The sequence below is a fragment of the Cygnus olor genome, chromosome 4 (assembly GCF_009769625.2).
Source record: "Cygnus olor isolate bCygOlo1 chromosome 4, bCygOlo1.pri.v2, whole genome shotgun sequence".
In the NCBI taxonomy this organism is placed as follows: Eukaryota; Metazoa; Chordata; class Aves; order Anseriformes; family Anatidae; genus Cygnus; species Cygnus olor.
Genome location: NC_049172.1, coordinates 65,663,430 through 65,680,204, shown reverse-complemented (window position 1 = coordinate 65,680,204; position 16,775 = coordinate 65,663,430).

Below are 16,775 nucleotides of genomic sequence, written 5' to 3'. Positions count from 1 at the left end.
ATCTTGTTCATCCAAATTGCAGCTGCTCTGTGATGCAAATAAATGTGCAGTAAGTGATGCCAGCTGGGAGATCTGCTTCAGAAACACTCTCCTGCTTCAAAACGGGCTATCAGCGAATCCACCAAATGACACATCACTGGGCCTTCCTCCCACCCGCACCATCATGTGGGTCCTGCCACACGGCACGGTGTCACAGCACGAGAGGAAGAGGAGGAACACGGCTTTAATTACAGCATCACAGGGAGTCTGACCTCCCAGTTTCACGTGCTGCGAGATGGGAGCCCTTAGTATCCGCGTTGCACCTGCCTCTTTTGGGACGTTCGTTCTGGCATTTCCTGAATAAATCTTTTGGAAGCCGTTCAAAATATGTTTGTGTGTAATTAAATGCATCTGCAGAACTCCACAGTAGCACGGGGGTGCTGATCTTAAGAAAGCTCTCCTTTCTTACATACAAGCAGATGGGAGTGTGCAAGGAAGCAGTGAGACACTATCGATCTGCACAATAAGCAACATGCAGAGCGGAAACCACAGACACAAAATATGGGCTCCAGTTACAATAAGGTTCCACTTATAAATATTTTATAAAGGTTAAATGACTATAACATGTTAGAAAGATGGTGTAGTTGTAAGATTTACGCGTTAGAGCTGATGGTATCATTAGAAGGTTTAATGGACAGTTAAAGGCAATGATTAGAAGCAACCTATTGGACTGTAATTGCTGATTTGCCTTTTACTCAAATATCTATTAAGTCTTTTATTAACCCTCTGTATGACCCTCACTATAAATTCCGATCATAATGATTCCTGGTTTTTGGTCCTATCCACTTGACAATTTTCCCTGATTAGAAAACCCATTGTAGTCAGTGCTTGTAATCAAGCGTTATCAATACACTCCATTATGCCACCGAAAGAAAACCTAAGTTTACTGCAGTGCTTTCCAACAGTTAAGCTCTTGGCCACTTGGGAGGACAGCATTGCTTACAGAAGGCATGTTTCAAAGCAGTTTAAAATTAGTTCCTTCTTCCTGCTATTATAGTTTACTGGTGCTCTCCCCTTTTCCTTTCACCGTGTTCCCCTTGGGATATATGGAGCCAGTAACAGTGAATAAAGAGATTCAATTCAATTAAATGCAGCAAGCTTCATCAGGCACAATTCCTGATCCTGCAAGATGCCAAGTACTCTCAAGTCAAGATCAGGTACTTAGAGCTCTACTACAAAAGAAACAAGCATAAAAGACAAAGGGCTAAACTCATTAGTATGGAAGAGGCACGAAGAGGGGCACCTCTCCCCTCACCTACAGGACTACTACCGAATCACTTAAACGGTCAATTACCCAGGACATCACTGCAATATCAATTTCCATCCTTGACTCCCATTGTCCTATGAAAATCAATGATTATACCATTGGTGCATATTGGCTTTCATGTACTTTGGCACTCCTATCTCCCAAAACTGCTGAAGCCAGTAATTGATATTACAGTCTGTTCTTTATAGGATGCTTAATAACAAAATAGGTTTTTAATGAGCCCAGTCATACCCCATTGTTTTATTTATTTTTTCATAAAGCCAAGTAATGATAAGGGAGCTGCCGAGGATAACTCCACGGGCCACATTCACAGCAATGCCTGCTTTTCCTGGCATTGCCAAGGAGCAGATTTTCACCTTTATGACACCATTCATACGTGGATTTTGAAGCACTTTACAAACACCTCCGGTAAGGAATAATCAGACAAGCGGTAGCAAAATGAAATTCAGAGCCATCTGAGTCACCTGCAATATGTTCACAGTAGCTCTATCAGAGCAAAGCTGAGCAAAGGACGAGTTAATACAAACTTAAGACTAGTATCTATTTGATAAATACCATTCCCAGAATAATTTCAATCACAGCTTTATACCCTCAGTAGGTGAGAATCCTTGGGGAATTCTGACCAAAAATTGCTAGGACAAATAAACATATTTTGAAAAGCTGCATCCCCATCAGATCTAGGCTTAGTGCAGTTTGCAAAAGGTAAGGGAATCAGTGAGCACAGTTCAGAGTTCCCTTGTCTGACCCCCAGAAATTAGGCCGGTGGCCGTTGCGTGTGGGAGCAAACCCCCTCAGGGGGCTGAGGCACCCGTATCACATCCCAGTCATACCCCCAGTCACACAGCCCAGGAGAAGGGAATGACACAGAGCTACTCCATCACCTGTGGAGCACCTGGAGAGTCTCTTCCGAAAGCGAGCTAATGTGCCCCGGCCGTGGACCAGGCTTTAGGGTTGCTCACCCATTGCCTCAGCGGTGGCAATGCAGTGAGAACAATTTGCTGGGTCTCTGAAATCCTCAAGCTCCTCCACTTGCCTCTGTAAGGAGCTGCCAGAAACACATGCCTACAGCGTGATTGATCTGGCATTTCCTTCCATTTCGGAAAAGGAAAGAAAGCAAGCTGCAGGACTTTGCCAGAAGCAATTCTAGTGGCAGCAAAGTTGGCTAAAAGAGAATCTCCAGAGCCTGTGGCAGCAGTCCACACTGGTTATTTTTCTTAATTCCAGCTCATAAATCCTGTAAGCACTTTACATCAACATTAATTGGAAGTCAGGGGTTCACAGTACCCCGCAGGAATTAACGCTACCGAATCAACACAAAGCCTTCCACCATGCTGCATAGGCATTTCAGCCCCACAAAAAGCCTCAAAACTTTGTTTTTATTTTGGGGCGAGTGGAATTTTATGAGCAAATACAGATCTTCTGCTTCATCTTATTCCATTAACTGTAACAAGGCTCTTCAACCTCTCTCCTCGCAGATTACTCTAATTCAATGCCAGTCTCCAGCCACTGCTGCTAACATTTCAATACCCAGTACAAGTTCATTTAAGCCTCTTACTGGGAGCAGTACAGCATTGAGGATTTTAATTTTCTCTCCGTCTTACATGACTAATGGAGTCTGAGTGAAATTCCAGCTGTTTACTTCATGTTTTAACAACACTGTTCATCTCAGACGGCATTTTACAAAAAAACAGCACTTACAGCCATACCCAGTGTGAGGCCAGGGCGTGCTGTATGCAAAACAACTAGTAAGAAGATACTTCGTGATCCTAAAAGTTTGCAGTCTAAATAGCGAAGGAATGGGAGGGTGAAACAAGAGGGACTTGTGGATTAGGAGATCAACAGCATGGTCGAGTCCAGAATGCAGCTCAGAGTGTCAGTCTTGTGTCCTGTACGCCTCTACTGAGGCATTAACAGAGCTCTGAGATACCTCTAAAGGATCGATGCACCCATGCAGATCAGGAGAGCTGATGCAAGGACTAACCAAGAATCTCCCACAAAAGCCCACAGAATGATTTCCAAATCTCAAGCTTCTTTCCCATCTCCTCCCTACATCTCAGAAGGATGTCATGTCCACAGGTTAAGGTATATCATGGAATGGGTTAATTACAGAATAATTTAGCTTGGAAGTGATCACCAAGCTCGAGCTCCTCCTCAAAACACGGCATGTCCCAAAGTGTAATCAGGTTGCTCAGGGACTAACCAAGTTACAGTACCTGCAAGGACAGAGACTTCACAGCCTCTCTGGGCAACCCATTCCAGTTTTAAGCACCTTCACTGTGAAATAAAATTACCTCACATTGTACCCATTGCACCTTGTCCTGTTTTCAGGTTCCATCCCTCTCTATATCCCTCCCTGAGGTAGTGGAAGATTGCAGGTGGATCCTCCCTTAGCCTTCACTAGTCCAGGATAAACAAGCACGGCACTCTCAACTTTTCCTTGTGCTTTCTAGCCAGTTGGCCCCCAGCCTGTACTCATTCGAGTTGGCAGAACAGTGCATTTGCCTTGTGAATATCATGAGGCTTCCACCAGCCCACTCCTTCCACTCGCTGAGGTTCTTCTGAAGGGAAGCTCTGCTCCAATCCGAGTAGCGACTGCTCCCCACCCCACAATTCAGTTTCATCCATGAACTTGTTGAGGGGACATGCTGCCCCTTCATCCTGATGAAGATGTTCAACAGAATCAGCCCCAGTGCTGATCGACTGTAGCTGCCTGCCAGTTTTACTCCAAACCATTCATCAAACCATTCATTATCATTCTTTGAGTCGACAGCCCAGTTTTCTGTCCACTATCCCATACACGTCTCCCCAGGTTAGCTTTGGACAAAGAGGGCATTGAAGACCATGTCAGAAGCCTTGTCCCCGTAAACAACACCCACTGCTATTCCTTCATCCACAGAGAAGTCATTTAATTCTAGGAGGTAATGAATTGGTCAGGAATCACTTGTCGTGCTCCGTTTGTGCCGTTCCCAATTATCTTCTTGCTCTTTGTGTGCCTGGGAAGTCGCTTCCAGCATGACTTGCTCCATAAGCTCTTCAGGGACTGAGGTGATGCCGCCCAGCCTGCAATTCATGGAGTCCTCCTCCTTGCATTTTTGTAGACCCTCATTCGTTTAAGAAACTTGTGGGAGGCTGGATGGGAAGGAAAATTTAAGTAATGAGAATGAAAAGCAGCCCAGTGGAACATGAAACCACAAAGTCCTTACAGTGTTTCCTTTGCTTTATTTGGTAGCAGGGGGGGAAAGAGTATCCTGAGCTGACACCTGCTGTGCCAATTTTCCACCTGGAATGCTATTAACAGCCAAAGTACACAGCTTTGGAAACAGAGTTATTAACTGCCAGATCTTTCCTAGGGTGTCACACAGGAGAACACTATAATCAAGCAGGTATCTGGTTAGAACTGAAACAAGGAAATATTTCTGCTCCTTCAACTCCCGCGTAGACTAGAAGATACTTCTCTGTAAAATCTGATGTTCGCAAAGAAAATCAGGAAAGATACTTAAAATTGTAGAAAGGAAACTGAATGCCAGATTCTCATCTCATGACAATTTCCTTTTCCTTTGAGAAGTCCAGCTCCTGTTAGCTAATAGTGTCTCCTACTGCTTTCAGTATGTTAGACTGAGTGCACAGCCAACATGAAAGAAGAGTCAAGACCGGTGCGTATAAAATTAGAATTACAATCTGATGTTGCTGGTTCTGATAGAACAATAAAAACAACTTTCCTCTAGAAAACATTATGAAATTTAAAGATAACAACTGAATATTTGACAACCAAACCCTGAGAACACTCAAGCAGAGCCTGGAGAGAGAAAAACTGCAAAACACTACAGCATTCAACTCAATAAATTAAACAAGGTGTTTATTTTAGCATTAATACAACTTCAGTGGAATATTTCCTGGAAAATTTTTAAGTACATATGAGCTGAACTATGTTTAAGAGCTGCAGGAGTGTCTGTCTGTGTAGGTAACATTCCCTTCTCAGAGCTCATCCAGCGTTTGACACCCTTACTTTCTCTGCCATAGATCTTTACCAGGCACTCTGGTCACCTCTAGTTTAGCAGCCACTTCCTCTCTTAGACTCCTTTCTAAGGTATCAATATTTAAAGAAGAAAAAAATAAAATCAGAAATGGATGGCCTGGGAGTGACTGCTCCTTTCACAGGCATTAGCTTAATCTAGATAATTTCCCAGGAAGATTCAGTAACATGTATAAAATCAGTCAATATTTAGTACAGAGCATGACATTTAAAATAACATGGGTTACCCAGGAGCCAAGTCTTATTGACTTTCCATGACATTTATTCTTCCTAATACCTCAGTTGATTTAGAAAGTGGAACTTGGTAATTTTTGTAATGTAGTACAGTTTCTTCCCCTCCAGATCTCTCTGTGCCTTGCATGGGCTTAATGAATGATATTTTGAAGTATTAGGCATGATTATGACATTCTTGCTTTACATCTAATCTGGCTTAGACCTGTGCAGTTTGCATCTGCTTCTTTGACTTATAAGACTTTATACCAACATTGTTGTGGTACAAAACTAACAGAGACCATCAAACACAACTTGATTTTCAGCAGCCGTCTGGAGCAGTTTAAGGTGTTACTGCCCTAAAAGCTGCTTGTTGCCATCTCCTGGCTGGAAGTTAGGAGGAAGGAAGATGCTCTTCCTGCATCAAAGCCAACAAGCCAGAATGTGGGAGGCCTCCTCATTTGCTCCAGGGCAAGGTCAAAGGCTTGAAGCATGCCGGTGGTGGCTGGCGCTACACTGGCTGATTTTGCGCTGCACTGCACCATGACCAACTTGACACTCTGCAGCTGGCGTGCTAGCCCCCAGCTGAACAACGGATTTGTCGCTTTGGCCACCTTCTAGGCAGCACGTCTGTCCACATCTCCTCAGTGTCTACACGGCCTGATTCAAAGGCACTGGGTCAGCAGCAAACCCAAACTGACAAAGCAGGCAGGGCAGTTTTCTGCAGAAACTAACACCTCAGAAAGCATTGTGCTAATTACTGGTAAATGCTACCTTAAGAACAAACAAAAGGATGTCTAACTATAGAAAATCTGACTGTGTACACACCATACAACCATTACGTTTCACATGATAGCTATCACATGGATAGCACAAATCCCTTTACCTACCGTGGAAAGATCCCAAAGCCCCTAGCCCATAGCTCTGCAATCCAGCAATTTAAAACAAGGCAGAAGAAGTGTTCGCTGTTAGTAGCTCATAACAGAAGTCTTCTGCATTCACATGCAACCTGCACCACAATCCCGATCTCAAAGATACAGAAAAATGAGCACATTCGTAATGCTAGAAGTTGGTCTTCTATTCCAAAATTAGACTCAAGGATAAGATCAGGCCATGATTCACATTCATGTTGCAAGAAAGTGTGCCAGCGTAGGTATTATTGATTTACAGCGGCTGTCACCATCCCTCACCTCCAAACCTTTGTTGGGAGAGGAAACAAGCAGATGTTTCTCCTTTCCTTCAGCGCAAAGCTGGCAGTCTCTTTGCCGGGACAAAGGTTCAAGAGCATCTGTGCAAAGCCGAGCTTTTCATTAAGCAAAGATTCCTAAATCAAACTTGGTGACTAAAATTTGTGTGGAGAAGAAAAGCCTGTAAAACATTGAAAACAGCAACAAAGCTATTAAAGCAATTTCACGTTAGAACTCAAGTTAACAGTGAAAGAAATAATAAGCTTACTAAGTCAAACCCTTCCCTGCAATGCCTGAATTGCTTTCAAGCGAACTCTTCATGACAGCATGTGACTTAATTAGGAAGCTCCACATTTTAATTCAACTTTCACAGCCTGCAAAACTATCAAAAGGTGTCCATCTATTTATTTTATATAATTGCTAGAATTTAAATGAAAGTGGTAGAATACAAATAGAGGCTCTGGCTTGGTTACCGTGAAAGTGCTAATAGACTCTGCAGGCATTTTACAATCCAGAAGTAATTGCTTGAGTCGGTACTAACATCGTGCACAGCAACGTTTCTGGATTTTGTTTGTCTGTTTGTCTCTGCTAGGAGAGACCACCAATTTTATTAAGTGGGTAAGGAACTCGGCTCGCTGAATTTTTTTCCATTCTATTTTCAAAATGGAGCTCTGGAGTCTCATTTATATCCAGAAATAAACATTACCACTAGACTTCATAAACTGCATGCTGTTGTGGTTTGGTTTGTTTTTTAAGAAAAATCTTTAGAAATAGGATAGGGAGAGAAATTTGACAGAGTCAGATTTGATCTTTGCCTTTATCTATAATTAATGTTGTTAGAGTTTAGGGTTTTTAGCGCACTTATTGATTTGTGAACTACAAACAGCACAACACAACTGGGTTGCATCCAACGTTCTTCTGCTGTAAGATATCACGGGAAGCATTACAGGGATCAATTAACACGGCCACATCAGAACCTTGTGAAATAGGGAATGTGGCTCTGCTAAAAGCCAACCCACTTAGGACATGAATTTTGCATACTGACAAAAGAAGAGTGGAACGCTGTGACTTCTTAGCAAATACATCCCATAGAAATAAAAGAACCTCACTGGTTTTGTGAAACATTTTAAGACAAGAAATCAATCAGCATCAAATAACCAAAGCAAGCTTTAATTCTAGATACTCAGTGAGTTAGAAGGCATAAAGGTGAGTCTGCAACATTAACGATCTCAGGTGGAAAGGTACCAACATAAAGACATCGGCTTTCAGGAGCCGCCTCTAACGCACAGGACACTAACAGTAAAGGTGATATTTCGGTAGATTCCAAATCAACAAAATCTAAGTAGATTTTCATGAGAGTTGCAGAAAGGAAGCCTCCTTGCCTTCCGAATCACTACTGAAATGCACCAAGGAGAAAAGCAACAGGAGTACGGAGGAGTGATACGCACCCAACCCAGCTTTCCAACTCCTGTTTTGTGAATATATTATAATACTGCAGTCGAGACGAAGAATCTGAGCAGACTATGCTGTCTAAAATCTCAGCTGAAAGACCCAGAGACATTGAACTACATGAACTGTGCATCTGTGCTCAAAAAAAAAGGGAAAAAATGATATCCCTAACAGGATTTAAACCAAGGGATCAACAACCTGAAAGTGTCAAAACTAGCACTGCCATCCATTTGTGACACGAGGAGTCTTAATAGAGTTTGAGGTCAAAAGGAGTTGAGAGTGCTTTTATTTTCACAAAACAGCGCAGTTACGAAGTTTTACTTCCTTTTAATACAGGTAACTCCAGTTCTTTAAACCAAAGGGCTCAGAAAGCTTTCCTTGAATGTATGAAGCTTTTGTAGTCCCCTGCCATCCTTCTAGCAGCCCTGCTCTAGCAGAGGCTGAATAGAGCTGTTAAATCAGTGTACGTGTCCACGCGACCTTCAGCATGGAGCGTTTTTTCCTGCAACCATGAAGTGTCTACAGTGGTGACAAGTTATTCTCTGAGTAATCTGGTGTGTATATATATCACCAGCTGATATGAGATTTCACGTAGTAATCTCACTCTGCTCAGCGGAGTTAGCGTGACATATGCTGCTTTGTGATATAGAACGGAGTAAAATTGAGTTTTATAATGTAAGTGCTGACAAAAATTGTACGTGAAATACCAGTAGTGCAATGAATACAGGGCAAACAGAGCCACCATTATGGGCTCGGTAATATCTCATACACAGTCCTTGATTTTCAGAATTAATTTCACTGGGAAATGGAATGTTTGACAAGACACAGAGGGGATTTTTAAGAGGGCTATTGGCAGAAGCGACCTCAATTTAACATATCAGCTGAAAGATAGTACCTCTCATCGCGTAGCTGCTTCTAAAATCATTCTTCAGTGACAGCACCAAATAAGAGTCAAAGTCCTGGGGCAAAACTACAAACGGCCTCATAACTTTCTGCTTCAAAAGTGAGTCCATAGTGACAATTAACGCTCTGCCATAGCCAGGGACTTCATGGATGAATAGAAATTCATCAGGACTTGCAAGTAATGCAGAGACCATTTTTCCATTGGGCAAAACTAAAACCTCTTTTAGCTTCAAACGTCCCCAAAAATACTTCCGCGAAGGTCTTTTCCAACCCAAAAGATTCTACAATTCTTCATCTCCAAGAAAGAGGCACCAGTCTTATTTCACAAATAACCCAACAGAGGCTAAAGGACACGGGTTGGAGAGAGATGCTAAGGCTAGAAAGGTGAATTTTCAAGGACTTCCTGGCAGGGAACTCTCACGAAGCTCAGTGAAAGCTGTGAAACTGGGAATTTTAAAAATCTGCCTACACTGATTTGCTTAGCGTGGCACATTAGGAGTAAAGTAATAAATTAAACTTGTGGGGACCAGCCCTGTGCCCCTCCCAGCCTTGAAGATGACAGCTTAGGCCTCTTATTGTCTTTGTTTCCCAATCTAAACATCCTACATTTCCATGTTCTTAGGCTGCTTTATTATCACTACAGCACATCTTTCCCAAGATACGTTGCTTTCCATATTCTTAACCCCATATATAATTTGTGTCACCTCGGGAGCGGGAAGATTTCCAAAGCAGCGTTAACATTTCAGTTATCAGCTTCTCATTTTTTAAATTAATATTTACAATATTCATAAAAAATTCATACTTACTACAGCAATCTGTATTATTCGCATGCTAATGATGACAGTAAAAGAATTCATTAAAAATAAATAAAAATCAGCAGGCAGAAAAAAGGAACCATAAACATTTCTAGACACATGATATTTCCAAGGAAGGAGAAAAAAAATGAAGCAGCTCTACTAAAAATTCAGATTTTCATGTCAATACAAGGGAGACTGGAACATTAAATGCTGGGAGTGAAATATGAATCTTCCGTTTACAGAGAAATTGCTCAGTTGGGGTCTGTACAGCCTAACAGGGAGACATTTGATAATTTCAAAATAAAGACTAGATGTTAAATCTCAGTTTAGACCAACTTCTGTGTAAATCTTGTTCTCCACTATTTCTTTCTGACACGCCTGTTTCATTAAAACAGAAGCTTTAGAAAAAACTCCCATCATCCTATTTTCTTTTATATTACTCTTTTCTTTTAATAACCACAACAGATTCTGATATTATAATTATCTAAAAAATCAAAGCCTCTCCCCCACCTCCCCCACTGTGATTTCCGGATACTCTGTAGGAAATACAAACCCGAACAGCTCATGGGCACCAACCCTCATTTGTTTCTACGGAGGGCTTCTGCCTCATCAGGTACGTGGGGGAGAATTGCAGACTAAGCTACAGGATATGAAACAGCATCCTTTCTCCGAGGCAACGCGAGCTTATCTAATCCACCTGAAAGCCACGGATTTAAGTCACTGTGCCCTTCTATCTGTGCTGCCTACAATCATACAAGCAGTCGCAGAGGTAAACACAATTTGCCCGTATGGGTGGATTCAACAGAGGGGAAGAAACCCACCCGAGCGTCATCTGTCCTAAACAGCAACACAACGAGAGCAGGTCACTCTCGTGCCTAGCAGGGTAACACCGCTGATTTCAGAAAACTAACAGCAAGGATAAATTTAGCTCTGCTTAATGAAGATGAGAACTGTACACCCTCTCTTCTCTGAGTAGCAGTAAAACATCAGAGGATGCATTCTCAGTATGGCTTACATTTGTTTGTTTTTTATTTGATGTCAGTCAGCGTCAAAAAATAGAATACTTTCATAGCAGTAAAAAACAATTACTCCTATACCTCCTACTCTTCCTTAGCTAAAGGAAAGAAATGATATTAAAACATCACGAATTGCTGTTTTCAATAGAGGATTTTTACCTGCAATGACTTTTTTCCAAACACGCATAAATTTGAGGAAAAGGCTTGCTGTCCTTGCAAACACGAGTGAGATAAAATTTGATTTTATTGATTTTCAAAGGCATTTACAGAACACAAGCTAACGTATAAGAAGAAAATATTATTTAAATGTTTTCACGGGTATGTTCCTTTTACTTCAGAACTTTAGGAAAATAATTTAAGATCTTTCTAACTGTTTTATGCTGGCTGTCACTTGTGTGCCATACGAGGCAGCAGCATTTCTTTATAAACACGATGGGTTTTATTTTCAATATGGTCCAAGCACTGGGTAAACATTTATGATTAAATCATAGAAATCAACCTTATCCTTTTTTAATCAGTAAGAACAAATACACCAACTTTGACGTGACTGAAAAGAGATAAAAACTAGGACCTGGGGATTTTTGTAATGCCATTACTAGCGCTGTGTGACTTCTAAACAAGGAAATATATTTTAAGTGTTCGGTTCAGTCTGAGATACACATCGATATGCTCGTCAAAGAGACGTGCGGGTACCGTGACACTAGGTCAGCCTGACCGTTGTGGCTATCTGTGCACGTACTGTATGCACACTTCATCTCTGAACACCAGAAAACACTTTTTCATTGTGAAGGTGACAGAGCCCTGGCACAGGCTGCCAAAAGAGGCTGTGGAATCTCCCTCCTTGGAGATCTTCAAAAGCCTCCTGGACACGGTCCTGGGCAGCCTGCTCTCAACCTGCCTCAGAAGGCGTGCTGGAAAAGACAACCTCCAGAAGTCCTGCCCAACAGCAACCAGCCTGTGTGGTTCTGTGATCCCTGGCACCAACAGTGTTAGAGAGAACAAGAGACATCAAGGATAAGCAATGAGTACTGTGGCATGTCACAAATGTTGCTGAAGAAAGAAGAGCTGAAATGGAAATAGCAAACTCAACTTTTGCAAACGTTTATGAAGTTCTTCCTAAGGTCAAAAATCTTTTTCACTCATCCCTAGTATTCGGTCTTCCTCCCTATTCATTTAACTAATTATTCAAAGAAGCTGCAGAAGGAGGCTCTTAAGGAGAACCCTGAGCTTTCTAGATTTTTCTAGATACATTTGCTACAACTGACATATGAAAAGCGATTCAAGTGCCTAGAGACAGGTATCTCAAAACATTTTAAATGAGACATTAGCATAGGTCTGGTGTAAACAACACAAGACTTACCAAGACTTGTGCCCTTCCGGAGCAGCTGCCAGAGGCCAGGTGGGATACGTGGGGTGTCTACAGAGGGGCTCCACACACTTAGCACCTGAATGGCTCGCTTTGTAACTTGCATGGTGGAAAAAAACAGAATTCTGCTGCCAGCCCTACCAATGGATACAAAAGCTCCACAGCGGCAGTGCTGGTAGAACAAAACAAAGCCTGACACTCGGGTTATGCCTTGACACTTTGGAAGTCAAAACTCTGCTTGGTTTTAATAACATGTCACTGTTTCCAGACTAATACATTGCATGTCAGCTGGGCTCCTCTGCTCCAAGTGATCTTTTCTTCCAGAAAGCAGTGAGCTGTATTTCACGTAAATGCAGGAGTTCAAATAAAGGGCACTTACATGGCAAGTGGAGGAATGCTGCAAACGATGTTCCAGAAAGTCCCTAAACGGACTGAGATCTCACCATAGAGCACTGAATTTGCTAGAAGAAAACACAATTGATTCTACAGGAACAAGTTTCTCTAAACTACAGATTTATATTTATCTAGGGTACAGACTTCTCTAAACTAGAATTTCACCAAAACATACAAGGAAAATATATCATAACATGATGATTATACAACTCCCGTTGTATGCAGTCTGACAGTGATCAGGCTGCCACAAATTTTCTGGAGCTGCAAGAGGAGAACATATGCGAAGACCAAAATATTTATGTGCACACACAGAGATTAGATGCAGAATTTCAGCCATTGCATTTTAATTTTTCTTTTTGCTCATAGCTTTCATAAAATTTATTTGGAGTTTAAAATACTGGTATTTCTCTATGTCAACTTGGTACATGCATAAATACTAACTAAAGAAAACAGAAGATGCAAATAGAGTCGGAGTGAATTTACAGCTTGTGTAGCATTTACCCCTCTAGGGCCAGCCCTATCTTTTCTTGGGTGTACTGTGTCTGCAAGAGATATTTTTTCACAGCAGCCTGCATGGTGCGGTGTTTTACATTTATAACTAAAGCAGTGCTGTTAGCACGCCAATGTTTTAGCTGTCACTGAACAGTGCCTGCCCAGCAGCAAAGCCTCCCCCGAGTTTTCATCCTGCCCCCCCCCAGCAGCTAGGCTGGGGGCAGGCAGGAGCCAGGGAGAGGCCATGGCTGGGACAGCTAACCCAGTCTGACATGCCATGCAGTGCCATGCTCAGCAATAAAATTTGGGGGCGTCTTTCCAAGGGAGTCTCTTCTCGAAGATCGACTGGGCATCAGTCTGCTGGGAGGTGGTGATTGCCTTTCCATCACTTGTGGTTTTATTCCTTCCTTCACTTCCTAAATTGTCTTTATCTCAACCCAGGAGTTTTTCTTGGTTTTGCCCTTCTAATTCTCTCCCCATCCTGCTGCAGGGGAAAGTAAGCAAGCAGCTGGTTGGCGCTTAGTTGCTGGCTAGGGTCAACCCATCACGTTGTGCAAACAGAGCAAGATAAATGTGTGCTGTCTCTCCCATTTAGAGACTCTGCCTGAAGGGTGACACTGCCTTAAGCCATCATCTACCTTCTCTCAGCACTTTCCACTTACTTGGTGATCTGCAGAGCCCTTAATAAAGGGAGGCAAAATCTGAGAAGCAAAGAGCTGGGTAAATTTGTTTGCTCCCAACTGGGAATGTGTTCCTTACAAAGCAGGAGCAGCAATAAGGATATTGCCATTAATGCCCAACTATTTCCTGTGCTATGCTCTTGCCTGACCTTGCCTGTAGGTGTGCTGGCCAATTGATTGCACGATCTGTGTAGTTTACTGAAATGCTGGCTCTGAAACAATCATTTGCAACATAGAAAGGTATGAGAACGGGGCCTCTGAGTCTGTCGCAGTCTTTGTCAGAAGATTACAGCACCTACTTTACAGAGATAACTACTCCGTTATCTCTGAAGGCTCAAATTCTTGTTAGTACGTCTTCAGTAATTCAACTGGTATTAACAACTGTTATTGAAAGACAAGAAGCAACAGTCCGAAACATCTCCTTCTGTTCAAAATAACAGAAAAGCTGTCGAATCTATGTGTAGACAGTCACTGATGTGTCTGCAGAGCAGTTCGGAGCTGTCTGACGCAAGCTGCCTCAGATACCAGTTGCCTTCCAGAAGTACAACCAGCTCAGGGCTAGCCAGCGTGACTTACTGTGCTGTGACACAAGGAGGGTTTTGTAGCAAATACAGAATTCTTTGCTACTTCCAGGCTACCGTCAGCGTGTGACTCCCACAAAGCTGGCCTAAGTGGATCTGTCCTACGGAACACGCGTCACTGTAAGAGCAGTATGGACAGACCCTTTGGTTTCTGTGCATTACACAGAATTAGGAAGATTAACACATTAACAGTTCGTAACTGCAACAGATTCTTACAAATATTTTTCCTATGTATTTGTCCCATTTTACTTAAAATAACTCCAGGCTAACTGTATTTCTCATTTGCGTCAGCTCTTTCAAACTTGCATGCCTCATTCCAAGGAAGGAGTGGATTTTTATAGCTGTAACCCGACAGTAATTTTATTCGTTAAGACTTTGCCAGCCAAGGCACTTGGGAAGCCGTAGAACAGTAATAAACACATATTTTAAAAGACACGATAGAAATATCATTTTAAAAATAGACTTAAAATACAAATTAAGAAAGCAGAAAACTACAGGACAGCACTAGTCAGGAAAGAAAAAAAAAAAGCTTTAAGCTCTTTGAAATGGATGAGCCTGCTTTGTTCAGTAATAAAGATGAAATAAAGAAGAAGCTACGGTGGTTCTCCACCTTAATGCTTCACCACAGCACAAGCATAATTATCAATCAACACTAAAATCATGAACACGTGTATCTCTAGAAATGAACACGGTGCAGTTGAAGCAAGATATAAGATCAAAAAGGTGGTGTTCTTGACCACAAATAACCATAAGATCTACAACAAGGATAGCCTGAGCGCAACCCAAGAACGAGTGCGTGAGCAGAGAGGGAAGCCGTGTGGTGAAGAGGCTTTTCCACGCCAAAGAAAGCAGACATGGCAATAGAAAGTGCAGAGCAGGAGGTAAGAGAGGAAGAAGGAGAAAGGACAGAAAAGCCAAAATCAAAGGACCAGCAATGGGTTTTATAGGGAACAAGAAGCAGCTTCTCCGGACAGGTCAGTGCAGAGAGAGGCAGTGGGAGCTGGTCATGGGTGCTGAAGGAAAGACTACATGGTTTAAACTGCAGCAGCAGAATTCCTACTTAACACGGAGACGTACAGATTCTCTTCCTGGTATTTTCTTTTATAAACATCTATCACAACAGCATTCATGGTGCTGAACCATTAATTTTCTGGTTTCTGATTGATTAATAACACATTAAGCTGAGGTGATTCATAAATCTGAGGTGACCTTTAGAACAGCAGTGGAAATACTTTCGGGGACGACTCTCGCAAAGCTTAAAGCAGCCACACTCCTGCTTTCTGAACAAGCTGCAAGTCCTGCGGATGTCAAACAAGGGCTTTCACTCACTCCTGTCTGTACCTGCCTGGCACAGGTTTTACACTCAAATAAATGCCAATATACTTCAGATAACAAATATAGAGAGTTGTATCACAGATATACGTGACAGCCAAGAGATTTCAAGGAAAATCTACCACCACCACCCCTTAAATTTCGCCAGTCTAACTTTAATGTTGATATGAGCTCTTACAACAGGGTTGAAGTTGTGTGTTCACCGATGCTTGTGGAAAGGAAATAACACGTGAAGTCCTCATTTGGAGGCAGCTTTGGAAATTGCGGCCTCTACAAAAAGCACCAAAAGGGCATCTGGTAGATTTTATTTATGTGGAAATCAGGTACGTGGAAGCGTTTTATTTCCTCCCAACTCCAGCTATTTTTAGCTGAACATTTTGTCCCTTTTCTGGCAAGACCCACCTAGCTAGATTAGGGCTGAACGCAGAATACCCATTGTCTCACCAGAGCATTCACCCACTCATTAACTAAGCACAGAAACACAATTAAAAGCTTCTAAAAGGAGCTGGATAAAAGCAGAAGATAACCTTTTTAATTTTTGCTTTGTGCTTCATGTCTTCGTAGCTCCTGAATAGACTTGCAGAGCAGCAGCAGCAGGAGCATTCCTCCTTTGTTAGCCGTCCTGATGCAGGAGGAGCAGCCTGCCCGTGTCACTGAGCTGTGAATTAGAGCGCTGAAACACCATGCCTAAACAGAGCTCCGTGCACTGGCCCAACCAAGCATGCGGTTTAACCTCTTGTCAGTCATCAGAAAAAATAAATAAATGTAAAAAGCAAGAGAGAAACATTTGCACAAGTCACACTTGAGCAATAAATAGCCAGGCCTCGGGTTCTTACAGCACTGCTGGCAGCCTATTTGCCTAGCACCTGGCTTGGCAGTCCGTCACCATACAGCATTCCCTTTGACTAATACAAATCACTTGCACACGAGGGCAGCAGGAATGAGCCCACAGCAGCTAATTCATCAAATCTTAAAGAAAAATTAAGAAAGAAAAATGTAGATCTGCATGTCCAAATACCATTCCAATAAC